Source organism: Rhyacophila brunnea, unplaced genomic scaffold, assembly GCF_057557595.1.
Source record: "Rhyacophila brunnea isolate RB1 unplaced genomic scaffold, BYU_Rbru_1.0 scaffold_11, whole genome shotgun sequence".
Classification (NCBI taxonomy): Eukaryota; Metazoa; Arthropoda; class Insecta; order Trichoptera; family Rhyacophilidae; genus Rhyacophila; species Rhyacophila brunnea.
Window position 1 is genome coordinate 35,747,637 of NW_028232763.1, and position 6,010 is coordinate 35,753,646.

The window sequence follows — 6,010 nt, forward strand, 5'->3', positions numbered from 1 at the left end:
ATTTATTTTCGTAATCAGCCCTTACTATTTGTTGGATTTGATACCGATTCGGGTCTCTCCAGATACACAGAGACATCCCCAAATGGGGGACCATTCGGGGGTGTAACAGTATCAATATTAATATTATGATCTTATGTGATAATCATTGAAAAAATAAAACATTATGAATACAAACTATATGTGCATGTACGTAATAATTGTATCTATTAATGGCATGGAAATTATATTTCAATTATTATATTATATTATAATGCATACTTCGGTATATATAATATATTTTATGTTAAAATTGTTAATGAATAATACCTAATAGCCATATTAATTGTTAATAAAATAGTACAGGCACAATGTTTCGGTTTCATTATTAAGTATATAAAAAGTCAAAAGTGCCTAAAGCGCAAAGTGTTCAGCCAGTGTGTGCTTCCCGTGATCACATATGCGTGTGAAACATGGACCCTAAGTAAAAGAGAGATCCAGAAACTTAGAGTAGCACAACGTGGTATGGAGAAGTGCATGCTGGGCATAACGCGAAGGACAAAAAGAGGAATGAGTGGATAAGGAAGCAGACAAGGGTTAGCGATGTAATATAGTTTAAAAGACTTAAATGGAGATGGACTGGACACATAGCTCGAAGAAGAGACAATCGATGGACAAATCTAGTCATCCAGTGGTATCCAATAAGTACAAAACGTCCGCAAGGTAGACCTAGAAGCCGCTAGATCGATGAAATGATACAGTTTTGCGGAAGTACGTGGCAACGCAATGTACAGGACCGAGAGAAGTGGAAGCAGCTTGAAGAGGCCTTCATCCAGCAGTGGATAGATTCAGGCTGATGATGATGATGATTAAGTATATTTAATGTACATATAATAATAATATACATAATATGCTATATTATATACATAATAATATGTATTATTGTTAATGAATAAAATGATGGATCAACAGTAATAAGTCTGAAAACGGTCTTTGAATGAAAGATCGTGGGGGCGATATTTGGAGTCAAGAATGAATGACCGTGGCGCATGCGACGCAACTAAGGCCGTCTATTATAGTCAGTTCCGATGGTAGTGCTAGTTTTTCTTACCTAACTTCGAATAGGTACAATGCGGTACTTCTTCGGAGTAAATGAAGATTTTTGATTGTATATTTCGTTTATGTTAATTAACGTATTTCCACTTTTTTTCAATATGAAACAATCACTATTTTCTGCAAACAGTTAACCATATTGCATTCGAAGTATAAGCAATAACTACTCCTACATCCGAAATGTACAGTTTCATGCCGCGGTCTGACTATAGAGAAACTTGGTTACAACCACGAAGTCTACGGGAAATAAGGTAAACCTAGCAAAATCAAAACCATCAAAATATCCCGACATAAAGGGTGGTCATGTTCAACGAATGGACTTGGGCCGACCAGCCCGCAAAGTGTTTGACGCAAAGATATTTGGACAGAGGACTGTTGGAAGACCGAAATTTCAGTGGTATTATGGTCTGGCCCAGGATACGTTAGCGCTCGTATTACCGGAGTAAGAGAGGATTGCGGAGAAAGGAAAACGTTTAGTAAGTTAATATCTTTGAAGGCAATAAAGATTTTTTTGACCATGTCCGATGCTAATACGATCATATGGGCCTCCACAAAGTGCATAAAGATAGGTAGGTACGTAAGTAAAATTTATTTTAGTATTATTATTATTATATACCTAAAGGAAAGGTTTTGAATATATTGTAAATACAAGGATGTTCACATAGAGATGTTTCCTGTCTAATTGCTGGTAGGTATGAAAAATCATGGTAAAATGAACTAGTAAATAACTGATAAATTTAAAATCTATTAGGTATCTACATGATAATTTATTAACAAAACTAGGAGAGACGTTAAAATATTGTAGTGTTCCTATTAAACTTATAATAAGGTTGAAAATACAAAAAAATATTGTATCATTTTTGATTCTTAAAAAAAAGTGGTAAATATATAAATAATTTATAGATTGTGTTTGATTTATAAATTCTGTTATAGCACACGCCCACGATATTCAAAACAGATTAGACAATGATTCTTACCATGCTTTCTTGAATTTATATATTATTTTTTGGAATAAAGAGTGCAAGACTGCCAGGTATTTTTTTTATTGTTGATTACTATTACGTGTAATAATGCTTATTATTACATTGCAGGAGAATTATAGAAATTGAAAAAAGTTGAATAACATAATATTTTAATTTGTTTCAATCATTATAATGATTTACAGAATTACTTATCGATATCTGACGCACGCACATAACGAATTATTAAGATATAAGAACAGTTTTTTTTTGTGTTCCTCGGATGAATTAGTACGAAATTACATTTAGTAATATGTTTTCCAAGTTAAATCCTTAGTAACTGCATTTTCACAATGTATTCAGTAAAATAAGAGTTCACAGTGGTTTCATGGTATCTCATGTCGCAGTAAAAAGGTACCTAAGTGTAACTCGTCGCTTCTGAATTCAGTTTTTTTACAACGTTTTTCTTAGGTCGTATTCTTATTTGTCCGGTACAAATCTTGCAATCGATTTTTAACTAACTTACCGACTAGCTAGACATTTAGAATATATCAGAACACGATGCCAATGCATTTTTTTTTAAGTAGAATTGAATTCATTTTCAGTTAATTCTGTTTTGTGTGAAAAGTTATTTCGATACCATTATTGGTTGCGTATAAATTATTAAATAATATATACGTGCGTTACTATGGAAATCAATATGAAATAACATTTCATTATTCAGTATTTCTATCAAGTACAAATTTTTTGATCGTTTAAGCTGGTCAAGTCAAGTTTATATGATTCAACAGAAAATTTAAAAACGTTGTATATAAAAAGTCTTGTAATTATTTTAATAATATTTCAAAACATATATATAAGTATATATATTTATGTATTCCGATTTATTTTAACACGGAATTCATGATAAATCTCTTCCACACTGGTCAAATTTATTAGTAACTTGATTATGAACATAAATTACAATGGACATTGGTGAGATAAGTAAATATCAGTAGGTATATATATATATATATATATATATATATATATATATACTGATGTACAATACATTGATAAGTGTCATTTCATCATTTATAAAAGATAACATTATTTGTTGTGTGATAATTTGAGTTTTTATACAGTAGTGAAGAAGCGCTTTATCTATTAAACGTATTTTATTCAATTTTACGAATAATTTATTTCAATACTCCCGGATGTTTATTATATGAAGCGTTATATTGACAAATACTTCATAATATAATACTCAAAATGGATAAACTTGTAAAATCTTTTAATACGAATAAACAAAAAAAATACAAAAATCCACATATAAATATAAGTTTCGAAAATGTCTGTTATAAAGTGATGTGCAAAAAAAGTAAGTAAATTCATTAAAAAAAACCATTAGTTATTATATTAAATTTATTGTCTATGTATATGCATGGTTGAAAATAATACATTCGGTGATCTTTTTATTTTAGAAAAAACGCCAAAAAATATAATAACAAATGCTTCTGGTAATTTCTATTCCGGTCGACTCGTTGGAATTTTGGGTCCGTCAGGTGCCGGAAAAACATCTCTCCTGAGTATTCTTGCCGGATTTAAGTATGGCATGTTTTACAATATTATATTTATTATTAACTTTACTAAGATGTGGTACTAGTAATAATTTTTAATAGAGAGTTGAACTTATTAGATTTGTCACGTTATTGCCAAACCCTACCAACTGCTTTACCGTCATTAAATAAAAATGTCAAGTTGAATGAAGATACGATACGGGTCACGATCTTGTAATCTTGCCAATCAAGTAGAGTTTTAAATTATAGTTCATTAATTAATCGATTCTGTACTATTCAATTTAAAATAATCTTATTTACAGATTAGGCATATTATAATAGGTATTATATTAATATAGGTAGGTACTTACGAGTAAGTTAGAATTAAAAAAAAATAATTTGTTGCATTAATCAAGTTGCTTTTTGGACTAACTTTCCTTTATTGTGATTTGACGTATACCACCGCCATCTTTAGATTAATAAAGCCTGAGCATAACTTTTTGCACAAGCAACGAGTAGTCCACTGCCATACTATTTATTCATAACGTACTTGCAAGCAGAGTTTGGTATTCTATAATGACTGAAGAGTATAAATAAGTTATTAGTTATTGTCGTTTAGAATCGACTGTCACATTGACAAACGTCCTAGTGTATTATGATATTATTATACACAGAAGAAGTTTATTTACTTTGATCGTCACTTCCAATTATTGATAACACATAACCACTAAATCAGATGAACTCCAAGGTCTCCAAGATACGTTAAATAATCTGAAAGAAATCTGATACTAAGAATACTCCGACAAGTGAATACGACAGACGCGTCAGTATGAGCACTCTATAGACAATGACAAGCAATGACAGGTCATCCATAGATAACGGGAGGAGCGAAAAGTAGGACCAGTCGTGTAATGTATCGGCTTCCTTCTTCAATGGGCAATGCGTATACCCATAAAAATGTAAATTTATCCAAAAATGTTGCGGCTTCTTAGTCAGAACGAACGTAATATTTTTCACATTGGCAGATTTGTCAATTGAATTATCCAACGATTATGTTATTATTAATGGGCAGGTCTACTGGTGTGACTGGCGATATCATGGTAAACGGAAAGAAAAGAGACCTCGACGAATTCCGATGGCAATCCTGCTGCATCAAACAGGACACGGTGATGCTACCTCTCCTGACTGCTCGCGAAACGATGATGACTGCAGCTAATCTCAAACTACCCCCTGAACTTTCTCTCGACCGAAAAGAAGATATTGTAAGCATTCTCGCGTTAAATAATTTACATATAGTTCAAACATAAATTTAGCAATCTTTTTTCAGCTTAACACAAACTTCATTTTTCGAAATCCTTTGAATTTTCCAGGTGTCGAACATCGCTGAAATATTAAACCTTGAAAAAATAATGAACACAAGAGTGTCAAATATTTCTGGAGGAGAATTAAAACGCCTTTCAATTGGAGTCGAACTCATCACGAACCCTCCAGTAATGTTTTTTGATGAACCCACAAGGTAAATTTTTCTACATCATTCCATATCACGTAATAACGTACGAGTAAAATAAAAATGTGCCTATAGGCTTATATACCTATAGCCTCATGTGTTGATATTGTATGCGTGTGTTTTTTTTTACAATGCATGTGGAATGTATCCGTGAAATGTATAAAATTAGTTGAAGCCTTTGGCTTTTTAGATAGTGTTTGTGGTATAACTCGTTACGTATCAGAGGAATTGCTACGTGCCGTCTTGTTGTCCAAGTCGACAATCAATTTATTATATATAAATATATATAATTTGTTAAACCAATTGCTCTAAATATGAATACGGTAGACTGATGTGGGTTGACACCAGTAGCAAGGAGTGGTGGTAGGCTGTTAAAATCCGCCATAAATAGTGCATACTAAATTTTGTTAAACTAATTGTTCTGAATATAAATAGGGTAGAATGATATGGGTTGACACCAGTAACGAAGGGTGGAGGTAGGCTGTTAATATCCCCCATAATTAAGGCATATGAATTTTTGTTATACTAATAATTGTTTTAAATATGAATAGGTATGGTAGACTGATATGGTTTGACACCAGTAGGTATGTTCTTAAAATCCACCATAAATAGTGCACACTAAATTCTGTTAAACTAATTGTTATAAATATAAATAGGGTAGACTTATATGGGTTGACACCATTAGCGAAGAATGGAGGTAGGCTGTTACTATCCGCCATAAATAGGGCATATTAATTTTTGATAAACCAATTGTTCTAAATATGAATACGGTATATTATATATATCTGCAGACAGATTTCTTTGGCAAATTATATAATTTTTGCAGAATATAAAATAACGAAGGTATTATTTATTAGTTAATTGGCAATTAAAATTTATCTTTATTACGAAGGTAAGCTTTAAATAATCGCGAAATA

The 6,010-nt window shown here is 31.6% G+C and overlaps 1 pseudogene; it reads left to right on the plus strand.

Annotated features, from left to right (window-relative positions):
- Positions 1 to 4,683: 4,683 nt before the first annotated feature.
- On the plus strand, positions 4,684 to 5,106 carry LOC147078688 (ATP-binding cassette subfamily G member 4 pseudogene; annotated as a pseudogene).
- The last annotated feature ends 904 nt before the right edge of the window (positions 5,107 to 6,010 follow it).